Source organism: Theobroma cacao, chromosome 5, assembly GCF_053813885.1.
Source record: "Theobroma cacao isolate CCN51 chromosome 5, ASM5381388v1, whole genome shotgun sequence".
Lineage (NCBI taxonomy): Eukaryota > Viridiplantae > Streptophyta > Magnoliopsida > Malvales > Malvaceae > Theobroma > Theobroma cacao.
The window spans coordinates 32,034,194-32,048,625 of record NC_142643.1 but is presented as its reverse complement, the minus strand read 5'-3'; positions in this window follow the sequence as shown (position 1 = coordinate 32,048,625).

Sequence of the window (14,432 nt, the reverse complement as noted above, 5' to 3'; positions counted from 1 at the left end):
AAAGGAAAAAGAGAGAAAAAAGAAAATAATGGAAATAAGAAATGAAAAAATGATAAAACTTAACTGCCACATGTTCCAAATTTGTTGCGTGAACATTGATGCATGGTCAAAATGGTCCACAAGGGTGTTTAGTATCAAGAAAATGATTTACTTTCTTGGAATTTTAATTGGTTGGAAGAATATTTTCATGTTTGGTATGCTAAAGTCTTGGAAATGTAATTTTATCATGGGCATCACCTTACCACACATCTTGGAAATGTCATTCCTATAAGGGAAGTGGTAAGATGATTTTCCCATGTTAAAATAAAGTAAAAATAATAGTTTAGGACAAAATTATCTTTCAAGTTCTTTTCATTCCTTAAAGCATGAGTCAGATCTAGTTTGGATATAGATTTTGAAGCTTAAGCTTGAGTATGTTAAGGATGAGGCTCGAGCAAAGCTAGGAGAATATATTAAGGAATTCTCTAAAGTGTTGTTGCAAATTAACGATCTCCATGAGAAAGAGACTTTATTTACGTTTATGGATGGCTTGAAGCCATAGGCAAAGCAAAAGCTTCAACGTAAAAGCGTGCAAGACCTCATGCAAGCTATAGCGATGGTTGAGAGTTTGATCGAGTTTGCTCATGTTGTCCGAAAAAGAAGATTAAAGGTGGGGGAAATAAGAACAGTGGGCCAAAGAAAGAGGTTGAGGAGAATTTGCCATACCACTGAACCAAAATAGTCACCATGTGGAAGGGGTAAAGAAAAGAAGCATGCCCAATGTTTCTTGTATAAAAGGTCACACTAGACGAGGAACTGCCCCACGTATAAAAAGCTCAGGGTTATCTTGATGAACAAGAAGGATCAAAGCAACAAGAGTGACAACCAACGTGTAAAGGAACCCGATGAGCAATAACACCTAGAGAGCCTAACGTTGCATAAGGAAAAGGAAACCCATTAGACTACCCATACAATCCGAGAAAAGGGCAAGTGCAAAGGTGGGAAGTGCCATCATTTGCCACCCAAGCTTGACCCCGATTAAATTATTGTACTAATAAATAATATTATATTATTTTAATTTTAAATATTAAAATATTCATATAAAATAGTATTCTATTATTCTAATATTAAAATGATAGTTAAATGGTCAAGTTAGGCCAAGCTTAAGCTTCATAGCTCGAAAAGAAAGGCCAAGTAGTCTCGATCTAGCTCAAAACACCTTTTGGCATGCAAGTGTATTAAATTCATTTTTGATATATAATTTTTTTATTAATAAATATTTTATTTTTAAATATATTTTATTAATAAACAATATATTTTAATTTTCAAAATAATTTAAAATATTAAAATGTTAATATAACATAGTATTTTATTATTTTAGTGATAAGCAATTAAATGTGCCAACCAAGCCGAGTTTAAGTTTGACAACTTGAAAAGGAAGGCGTAAAGGCCCAGCTCGACCATGGATACCTCTTGAAATGTAGTGTGTTAAACTTGTATTTTGGTACATAATAATATTTTTGAAAATTAATATCATATTTCTAATAAAAGTACTTGTAAACCTAATACTACAATATTATCTTCTAATGATTTTAATTAATACTCTCCTTGTTATACTGAACATTATAATGTTATTGTTTTAGTAATCACATTTTATTAAAATTATGAAATGGCAAAGTACCAATGTCACCTTTATCTATTAAACCTATATTGAACCAATTTTGAAATGTTAAATCCTTAATAACACTAATTTGAAAGTTGAGTCACATTGCATTAAAGTAAAGGTCCTTTATTATTGTCACACATTGTTGGTCTCAAAAGGAGTGTTAAAGTGGGGTAAATAGCACTTTAAAAATATTTTGAAGGTAAATCCAAAAATTTGAAAATCGTTTGGAAGATTTAAGATGAATGGTTGAGAAGTTGTGAAGGTTAGTGAACATTAAGTAAAAAAAGGTTAAGAGAAGTGGACAAAACACAATATTTATGGTGGTTCAATTCACCTGACTTACATCCACTATCTTGATCTTCCCAATCAAGGATTTTCAACCCAACTTCACTAAAACTAGTGGAATTAACAGCTTCTACCAAGTTTTTACAAGGTGAGCTTTTAACCCAAGCTTAAAACCTTTTTATAGCAAGTCTTAAGCTTTCCTTAGCTTAGACTACCTTTTAGAGTGTCTCGCACACTTTTAGTAAACAAGAAATAGAAGATAAACAGATGTACAAATGATCACTTAACTAATCTAAGTTATACAAACTTTAGCACAAACACTTTCACAAAGATAAGAGTGGAATACAAGGGTAAAAAAAAGGTTTTCTAAGCTCAAAATTACTCTTGGTAGTTTCTTTATATGATTTTTTACAATTGGAGAGCCTCTAAATACTTAAGAGACTGATTCTAGCCGTTAGAGATAGTTTCTAACTGTTACTAGCTGTTATTTGATTTTTAGTGGCTCTTTACAAATGGGCAGATAGTGTTCCGTTAACTAGTTACAAGTAGCTCTAACCGATTATAACTTCTTTTTCTTGCACTGTCTTGCAGCTGTGTACTCTATGTTAACGGATTACGGGAGACTCTAATCAATTAAGAGATCTCTATCTTCAGGCTTCTCTACTTTAGCAAACTTCCTCTAACTGGTTAATTCTCCCGTTAACTAATTAAGGCTTTACTTCTTTTAGCATTAATCGATTAACACAAGCTCTAATCAGTTAGAAAATCTTTGAATTTGAACTTCTCTAATCTAGCTCCCTTCAATGGTCAAACTTATTTTAAATTTGAATTTTGATGTTTTCAAGGTTCTTCAAGTCATGTACTTTACCTGATTAACCCTATGCCTTAACCGATTAACACACCTCTATCTTTAACTTCCAACACCCACTTAACCAATTAAGCCTTATGCTAACTGATTAAGGCTTTTCTACCTTGCTTTTGTATAACGTCCAATTTTGCCTTAACTGATTAAGGCTTTATGTTAATCAGTTAACAACATGCTGTCTTCACTAAGTCTTTTCTTCTTTGCTTTTTTAACTGATTAACCAATTTTATAATAAAGCAAGCTTTTTGACTTGCTTCCAAACAAAAAATATATATTAAAGGTTTTAAACTTTGCCATGCACACTTAAATAGAGTAATTAGACATCAATGAATGAGAATGTTTTGTTATCATTAATAATATATGGAATCAACACACATTAGGGAAGATAAGAATTTATAATATTATTTATCTTTAATTCATAGATTTTAGGATAAAATACATCCAAGTCCTTAAGGTTTGTCCATAATTTAACTCAAATTCATTAGCTTTCAAAATAGATTTCCCACTTCAAAATCACACGCAGGATTAATGAATGTGCTTTAATTACTAAGCTACCTATGATCCTAAACACAAAAACCTTTTTCGTAATCGTTCAATCTTGTCGTTGGATTTAATACTCGTGTTTTCATAATGATGGTCCAAGAAAGACTATTTCACAAGGCAATGGGTTGGGGTTGAACTAGGCTTAAAGGGGGTAAAAACACTGTTTAAAGTTGGTTCAAGGTGCCTATATTGTTGTTTATCGATCGAAGCTACCATAATGAAGAGTTACTTGAAAATTAAGAGAAGAAAATAAAATCTTTTTTCTTTTCTCTCATTCTTTTTTCTCCTCTTGCTTCCTTACTTTTTCATTTTATTTATTTTTCTAGTTTTGGATACTATGTTTCATTAAGAAAATGTACAAGGCCAAATGTCGCAGTCTACACCAACTCTTGTAAAGTATTGTCCACGTTGGCCCACTAGCCTCACTATTTTGTTTTGCAAGAGGAACCTTATAAGTTAAAGGTAATGTGAATCCTCAAATGTTTAGTATCACTCTAATATACAATCGATGTTGGATTCATGACTCCCTTTTAGGACCATGACATCCTCCCTTGGCTCCCTTCTAGGAGCTGTGACATCTTTCCTCACTTAAACAAGAGTCTACTATCTTCAGTTGCACATCGCTAGTACCCTAGAGTCTGCTTGGATACCAACTGTTACAATTCATACCAACTCCTATGAGATATTAGCCCATTGGCTCCATGAATTTGTCTCACAAAAGGAGTCTTACAAGTTAAAAGTGATGTGAATCCTTAAATGCCCAATATCACTCTAATATACAACTGATGTAGGATTTATGGCTCCCCTCTAAAACCATGATATCTTCTCTTAGCTTCTCGTTGTGAGCTTCTCTTCAATGTAGGACTTATGCCTCTACTTGCTAGAAGCATATTTTAGTGATGTGGGATTCACATGGTTCCACACTGGCACCATGACACTAAGCGAAGACTTCATATCGGCTCATGTGGGTAAAAATGTGTTAAGAGAAAATGGGACATAGCACCAAGATGATGTTCAACTCATTGATGATGGTCGCAAAGTTGTTGAAAAATTTAGGGGCCAAAAAATTTATATGATGTCAAATTTTTCAAAAATTTTTTTATCCAAAAAGATCTTTATCGATCAATTTAATAATTTTCGATGAGAATTTCATCAAAAAATAAAGTATTTAAAAAATCCAATCTGGTTGACCCTCACTTTCCTTTAAATTGAAAACATTAACCTTTCTCCCAAAATCTGACCTTACATCGTCACTTCCCACCACCTCATGACTCTTTGTCGTCAATCGTGCGTCACTGAGCTGATCACTTGCCGTCGATCAATTCACCACCACATTCAATTCAAGTCTATCCATCAATTTTTTTTTTTTCTACACATAGATTATTATTTGATTTTATTTAATATCTTTTCTTTTATAATCAATTACCAGATCCATTATTATATATATATATATATATATATATATATATATCACTATTTGCAAGATATATTTTCTTTATTTGATAGAATATATGTACTTTTGTGGTCACTTGCTTCATTCTTCTTTAAACTGAATAAGTTAATTATATCATATTGTGTATTTTGTTTATTTAATAATTTATACAAAATTGAAATTTTTTTTAAAAGTAACCAATAATTCAGTAAATAAATTGAAAATGTTAATGATTATATAAAGAATTTGAAAAAAATTAAGGGGCAAGCAAAAAATAACAAAGAAAATTAATAAAAACTTCATGGGCCATAGTAGAATTTGAAAAAGTCAAGGGGGCTAAGCAACGAAAGCTAAAAAAAAAAAAAAAAAACTAATGCTATGTTTGGGAACATGAAATTGGTTTGTTACATACAAATTCTAAGGGAAGAAGGTAAACATTTCCCGAACTAGATGCAATTTGAGAGGATATAAGCAGTGTGTTTCAAATTCCCTAAGCTGAAGGGCTTGTTTAGATTGTAAAGAAGTTTTAAATAGAGTAGCTAAAGCTTGAATTATTTTGGGTAATAGTGCCAACTAGCAAGGCAGTGATGATTGGAAGAGAGAGACTTGGAGTGGGCAGACTTTCCAAAAATGGCAGGCTGATCTTGGCTTCTAACTTGTAAACCCAATTCTAGTATTATATTTTCTCTCTCTTACTTGTGCATTGTCAAGTCAAGAAGAAGAAGAATAAGGAGAGATATAAACAGTAAGGTAATAAAAAATCCTCGGAAACTAATTCAAGTAAGGAAACTTGGTATACATGTATAGCAAGTTTGCAGTCTCCATATTGGATGACGTCTTCCAGTGAATCTGATAGCAACAGTTGGTAAATCGTCACCCTAGAATGATGGGTGAATGGCTAATATTCGAGGAAGTTGGAAAAGACTATATATACATATAACAGTAAGTGACTAGGCAAATCCGCTAATGGCATCCTGCAACAATGAGATTCTAACAGTGCTTGTCTACCCTACAGGAACCTTGCATGTGCCCCTATCAAATTTCATCATCACTCAACCCTACCAATGTTTGCACCACTTCTGCCATCTTATGGACCATTGTATCCTCCTCGGGATCTTGTCCCATTCATTATTTCTTTCTATTTTATTATAAATGTTGTAGAATTGAATTTTTTTATCAACTTATACTTTTTGAATAATTTGTTATCGTAGGTCAAGCCTTGAATTCCAATCCTGAACCCATTTTATTAATTGCTTCACCTAGCCAGTGTCTTGTTTATTGGTCTTTACGTTCAATGCTCTTTTGAAAACTCTATATGTGTACAACCTTTAATTATTTATATTATCTTGTAGACCTCTTTTCTCGTAATCAGTTTAAAACTTGAGAAAATTATTGATCATCTAACTTGAAGTGAAGGAAAAATCGAAGTTAACAACTTAGTTAACTTCCTTTTTTTTCCTGTATTAATACCCATGAGGGTGATCAGCCTGTTTGACCATATCTTCCAAAGGATAAAATACTTTTATCTCTTATCTAGTGATTTGATTTAAATTACCAAGAATTATATGATAATTGAATCATTAGAATTATCTAGTATTCAAGTTTTCTAATCATTTAACAAAAGGAGTTTATAAATAGGTTTCAAGTCTTTCATCATAACACATCTATTAACTATATATATATATATATATATATATATATATATATATATATATATATTATATAAAGTAACATGAAAACAAAACCTTCCCTTTCCCTAGATAAAACCTCTTGCCCCCTTCTTTTTCGGGCAGAGATTTTTGTATTGTGAAAAGTGTGGTCCTTAATTTTATAACAGTTCCTCACTGTGAGTTTTTTTTTTTTTTTTTTATCAAAAAGCTCGTAAAATGTCCAGAGCTGAAATCCTAGAGACACTTTGTTTCAATTTTGAATAGGTGAAAAGCTAGTATAGGTTTGATCAAAGTAAGATTTACTACAAAACTTTTTAAATCTGTATTTTTCCTAATTGGTATTAGAGCCCATTTGAAAAACATGGTTAAAACGCCAAAAATCATTAATAATTTCCCAGTTTTCTGATTATCTCGTTTTGAATCTTTTATGGCATGTTAATGAAAATTGTAGAAATCCATGCTGTTACGATTTTATATTTTTATTTTGTGATATGATGCTCATATATGTCTAATAGGATCTGAAAATATTTAATTTTATGTGATGAGTATATATGGAGAAAAATGAAACCCTACTTGTTAAACTTGAAACTTTGACCCATTTTTCTCTTTGTTAGGATTTTTGATGCACGATTTTTATGCCAATAGAATCTTAATTTGTTTGATACGCTTTTCATTGATATATTATTGCATAATGGATTGTGTGTTGAGAAAATTTATCAAATGAAAATTAGGGACTAAACTAAAAAAAAATGAAGCTGAAGATGAAATGCAAACTAAAAACGAAAGCCTCTCTCAGCTTGGTGCATGTTGTCCACTATGGTGTTCGACCAATATGTCAACCATAGGGATGGCAAGGGTATACAATAATCGGATATCTACAGGTATTCGACTCAATATATAGAATTTGGGTATTCTATATTTGGATTTGGAAATGGTTAAGTAGATATTGACTTTAGAATTACGCATGCTTCACTATGTTGAACAACATGCACAATGATCTGAAAGGCAAATTAGAGTAGTATTAGATATATAACTCATGAGATGTGGCAAGCTTAATAACAAATATAAAGTGGTCTTTTTGGCTAAGTTGTGCTTGTTGAACTTGAATTCAGTACCTATAAGAAGAAGGCACATCATTCAATCAAACAACAGCAAAATTAATTATTAATTTTTAGATTCATACGTTGTGAAATTATAAATCTATAATTAAAAAAATAAAAACACGAAGATATTGAAGAATTAGAGACATATATATCCATAGGCAGACTCACTTTGGAGGAAGTGGTGTCTCATGACCCAATTTACTTCTTAAAATGTTTTAGTTTTTATACTATTTATCTAAGGTTTAAAGTAGTTAATATACTAAATCTATTAATTTTTTTCGTAATTTTATGGAGTGGGGTCAAAGGCTTCAAGTAAGAGTGATTTATCAAAAAGTAATATATATTAATATTTCAATACTATAAGGAAAGATAAAAAAATTTCTTGTATAATTTAAGATTTTATTAAAAAAGTCGAAACCTATACTAGTCTCCCTATTTAAAAAATCAAGTCCATCCCTCCTCGATCCTTGGCTGTATTTTTCACTCTCTCAAAACAACTTATCTAGGCTTGAATTGTAAGTACTTTTCAACATAAATTAAGTTTTTAAATCTTACATGTCTAAATATTTTTTGATTAATTTGATAATTTGAGTTCATAATTATAATCTAGTTAATAGAAAATAGTATTGCATGTCAAATAATATCTAGAAATTATGAGTATTTCTTTTTTTGATTTATTTTGTAGATATATTATTTGATTATTTGATTTTTGTATTTAACTTTATGTGATTCATGGATGCTTATATTTAATTAGTTTTGATTAATGAATAGAAAATTGTCATATTATTAGTTACTGCATTTGATAATTTGTTATGTGAGATCAAATTTTATTTTATTTTAACATTTTAATTTATGCTAATGAGTAGTAATTTTTAACAAATTTTATAATTTTAGATAAATAAATCATGAAAAGATATTTTAAAAAAAAGAAATTGTCTTACAAGACTAAAATCTCGACAAACAACAATAAAATTCTACTAATTATGGTACTTAATAACATTCTTCTAAGTAAAATCGTACTGAATTTGATTTAAATACTCTCTCAACAGATCTTAGATTGAAGAAAAAAAAATTATAAATATCATCCTAATGACATCACTCAAAAAAAATTTTAGATCCATTCCTGGACATATATATCCACACATACCTCCTCAAAAACAAGGACATCTCCGCACATGCCTCCTCAAAAGCAGTCTAATCAACATAAGACCTTGGAAGAGCAATACAAATGGACAATGGGCAACCTCACACATCAACATAAAATGTCAGGTTATTATAATGATTTCAATAAAAAAGTTTATACCAAAAATAATATTAGTTATACTAAAAAGAAGGCCGTCGTGGCAACAAATGTTAAGAAATCAAAGGATACAAATATGTATACACAATTTCAATATCAATAATGGCCAAAATTTGTACTAGAAAAATAGATTTAATATACAGAAACTTCCGACTTGTCTTTGGATAAAAAACTTCAAAATGCATAAATAAACTGTACTATTTTTACAATTGACATTTGTGCATAAGCACATCAAACAAAAAAAATGTTATTCTGACAAAAACAGAAGCATAAAAGTTTGTAACAGGTAGATTTGCAAACAATACAAATGGGAAAAATGCTATATTATTTTCATCTTATATCCAAAATTTGTTCTCATAAAAAAAGAAATGAAAAAAAGTTTTCATTTTTATTGAAAAAAACTCTATTTATTGAAAAATTTTTGTATGTTTCTCTGTGTTGTAAACAGTGATAATTTACATTAAATAATTTTATACAATAATGTAAACTACAAACTTACTGACAATAGGTGAAGAGATTCTTGTTATATTTATTATACCCAAGATACCTTTAATTTAGTAAATACGAAATTTCTTATATCACCACTTCAATATACTCCCCTCACCTGTAGAGACTACTATACCTATCACATTGACATAAATCATCGAATTAGAAACTCACAAAGGAGTTAACAATGAGGACAACACTTGAGCTGATACCCATGTTGAGGTTTTTTGAATGAGTGTCAAATCCAAAACTAATTAACAATTAGTGGATCTCAGACTCTAATTATATTTATATATTCGGAATATCTTTATTTTAATAAAAGTGAAATTTCTCTTATCACCTTTTCAATAAAAGTTTCAAACTTAAGGAAATACCATTTTCATCCCAGCAAACAATGAAACTACTGTACAGAGCCTAAAGAACGTGATACTTTACAAAAAAAAAAAAAAAAAAAGGGTGGAGAAGGAACAAAATCACCTTTTCATATCCTTGGAGGGTCCAAGATTGGATTCATTTCAATCTCTACAACTCCAAACTCCCTCTGACATTGAAACTTTTCAGCTTCCCTTGCAGTCTCAACATCGCAAGATTTGTACAATTGATAAAGAACTTTCACAATAAAAAGAGGAATTAGTGCAAGCTATAATGATGTCAAACAAATACAATCAATATAATCTTGCATTCGAGTATTTGACTTATTAGTTGGGATATCATCTTTTGTCTAAAAAATAGAGTTTCGAATCTCTCTTCTCCCAATAAAAAAAAACAATAAAATCTTATCCTCAAAGATGGCCCTAGTAACAAAAAAAAAAAAAAATACAATAAAAAAATTAAACCAAACAATTAAAAAATAAAGCAAATCACAAAAGATAGACAAAAAATAAAAAAAATAAAATCACAACTTTAGTATAAAAAATAGAAAGATAATGTAAGTCAATATAAAGCTTAGTTTCAATTGAACTTAATAATTTGTATTTACCTGTCTTAATCGTATTACATAAAAATTTGATATTAACAGTTGTATAGATAAATAAGAATATAATATAGTTAATTAATTGCGTCAATATTTGAAATACATATATGAATACATTTAATAATCATGTAACACGTCCAAAAAAAGATGTGTGAAAAAATTTTAACCTTTTCCACAGCAAATAATTTATGAATAAAAATAAGAGATTAAAAGTCATACAAAAAATAAACTTAAAAGGCATTTTTAAAAGAATCAATAACTTTGAAACCAAAGTGATGCACAAACCAAACCTTCTTCTCCCCCCACAACAACCAATCCATAGCCTAAAGAAAGAAAACGAAAAGCCATGAACAAAAGATAAATTGAAATACGGTTGCAAGGAGCATAAAATAATAAGTTAGATGAAAATTCACAAAAAAAAAATTAACACTATTAATTTCATTCGATCGGTTTAAATTGGATATCTTTTTTTTCTCCCTTTATTCTTTAATTAGATTATACATTTTCTATGTGCCATATATATATTTAATTGTATGGACTTGAAAATGAATCCTATCAATTTTATTGTCACTTTCTCCCAAAATTTCACTTTAAAAACGTGTTTGCGTTGAGGCATTTTCTGATGAATTAATTAGATTCAATATCATTGACAAAAAAATAAAATAAAATTCACAAGAAAACTTGAAAGCTTGTGTTATAATTAAAATGTGAATCATCTTATAGAAAGTTTGGGAGTGAGGCATTCCTGTCACCATATGGCTTGTCAGGTAGCAGATAGATTACAACTGATTAGCACTGCCCTTTTTTTACATGCATATGGTCCCACCTATTTCCCTGTCTTAGGGCTTTTCTTTCTTGGCTCCCATGGTCCCCCTTTTACCTTTGTTTTTTCTTTCCCTCAAATTTGCTTCCTCCAATTCCAAAACTAAGATGGCCTACATTTGATTTAAGGGTACAAGCATTATATGATAGTAAGTGGGCACTCCTCATGATAGGTCATAATTGTTAACTTCATTTTGGTAAGATTCGATTTCAAATGAAGCAAATCTAGTTCTACCTACTATGAATATTAATAATATTAGAGGATTGGGTGTGACTGTGTAAGGTTTAAAACTACTTTTCTTCTTTGGAATTTCTCATATGCATAAAAAAATTAAGGATAGTACATAAATAGGTCAGTTTTCAATTCTTTTTTTTTTTGAGTAATTGATATTCTAATTAAGTACAATTAGATAATTACACCGATTTAAAATCTTAATTTTAGTTTTCACTCAACTAACTTAATTGGGAACTTTATAAAACTCATCTAAAAGACAGTTAAATGGTAGACTAGGAAAAGTATGAATGTTTTGAGACAAAGAATTAGTCAATAACTAAATTTATATTTTATAATTCCCCACCATGAGAATTAATGGAGTGAAATTATTAAAACCCAAAAAAAAAATTAGTATTTGACTTGCAAAGGGTAGGCTCAAGTCGGGTCAACGTCGATTAGATGATTACATTGACATGCTGCAATCTTTTTAGCATGTGACAAGATATGGAGGACAGCAGTCCATCAAGCAGATATATCAAATTATCAACACAACATTGACACAACAACTAAAAGGCTACTAGTCTTTATAACAACAACCCACCAATTTGGAATAATGATGGATGGAATGGGATAAATAAATTAATTGATACCAATATTTGGGATTATTTAAGTAGCATTTCATGTTATAGATAAAAAAGAGGTGTAGAGACAAATTAGTCCTTGATGAATAATGGTAATCATTTTCATGGGAGGCCAACAAATGAAATCCAATAAACTTATTGTGCCTAACATTATAATTTTGAAGATTCTAAATGGATGGGCATATATAGTAAAGTTTTGATCTAACCACAGCTGGTGATTGGGGTTAATAATATTTAAAGAGCAGGTGTAACAAACAATATTATTGCTAAATTATTCAAAAAAAAAAAAGAGAAAATGACAAGTGGTAGAGAGGTACAGTGAACCAGGCACTCAGGCCAATAGTTTTTAGAGATACGGTTGTACTTTGAGATTTCCTTGGAGGATATAAACAACTAGATCAAGATACGTTCAACACTTTTTTTAATGGCACGGGAAATTAGGTCTTAGTATAATTAGATACCAAAGACATGCAAACCATGGAATAAGGGTGTGTAAATGCAAATCAAATCAAATCAAATCGAAGTGAGTTTAGTTTTTTCGGTTCGATTAATTTAATTTTTCGAATAATTCAATTAAGATAGTTCGGTTTTAAAGCTAACTCAGTTTGGTTTTGATTAGGAATTTTTCTAACTGAATTAATCGAACTTGAATAAGGGTATAATGGGATTTTCACATGAGAAATAAATCATAAATTTTTGTTATTGTTTTTATCCATTTTTTTAATTATTTGTTGTTGTATGAGTATCATCTTATTTATTCCAATTGTTTATCATCATTTTTAATATTTTGTAGTATTGATTTCTAAAAAAATATAACATAAATAAAAATATACAAATAAAATTTTTTTCTCAAATTTGGTTTTCGGAAACCGAACCGAACTAAACGAATTAATTTAGTTTCCATTAGTTTAGTTATTTGTGAAATTTGGATCAGTTTCAATTATTTTTAAATATGAGTTTGGTTAGTTTGATTATTAGATATCCAAAATTGAACTAACCGAAATAATTATTTGTTTTATCTTTTCATGGAAAGCCAGATTGGAGATGTTTTTTAAGTTGCTAAAATGTTTAAGAGATTTTGAGGTTAACCAATATTATATATATAATCTAAATCCCTTAAAGAGAATTCATTAGAAAGTAAGTTTGGTGTCAACAATTGTAGTAATTCCAACTCTAATATATATGTATATATGTATGTATATATATGTATATATATATGTATATATATGTGTATATATATATGTATATATATGTGTATATATATATATATGTGTGTATATATATGTATATATGTACACACACATTTATCTGAAGAAGAAAACCACTCTCCCTTTATTCTTTCAAAAATATTCTCCCTATGCTTGGTTTATTTATGGAGGAAGGAATAGCCATTCCAAAAGAGAATGGCTATTCTTCAAAATCTTGCAATACCTTGGAATAGCTAAAACCACCTCCCTCCATGGTACTAGGTGTGATATTAGCTATTCCACACCCATGGGAATAGAATCCAAAACATTTTGGATTAAAATGTCTTTACTTTCTTTCAAAAATTACACACCTAAACTTATAAAATTAATGTTTTAAATTAAAAAATTAAAAATATTAATATATAAATTATAAATAAAATATTAATATTTTAAAAATATTAATTTAAAAATTATTAAGTGTATATATAAATTAAAAAATAAAAAAATACAAATAGAGAAAAAATTAAAAAAAATTATACTAATACTTAATAACAAATTCTTAAATTATTAAAATTTTAAATTTTTAATAAAAATAAAAATTAAATGATTAAAAAATAAAAAATTTACTTTATTTTGTCTTTTGGTATAAATTTTTACTAAATTATATAAAGAGTACTTTTGCTTTTGATGAAAATAAATCTTATTATAATAAAGATTTTAAGATTTCAATTATATATTAAAAAATTTTTGAACTTAAAAATTAATTAAAACTATTAATATTTTAATCATAATTATGTTTAAATTATAAATAAAATATTAATATTGAAAATTTCAATGATTAAATTAGAAAAAATATTAATATTTAAATTATCAAATATTAATATTTTAAATAAATTATAAATTATTAATATTTTAAAAATAAAATAAAATAAAAATAAATAATCATAATAACATTTAAATTATAAATAACATATTAATATTTTATAATGTTAATGATTAAATTATAAATAAAATACTAATATTTAAAAAATAAAATAAAAATAAATAATAATATATATAATAAAGGGTATTTTTATCTTTTTATTTTCTCTTCTTTTTTATTTTAAAGTTATTTTTACCAACTATATACTGTAATAAGTTATAATGACTATTCCTACTCTATTACATTTGTCACATCAAACTAAATAATAACTATTATAATATATTCTAACCTTATTCTATTATTACAGAATAACTATTTATTCTATTCCTATCTATTTTGCGAAC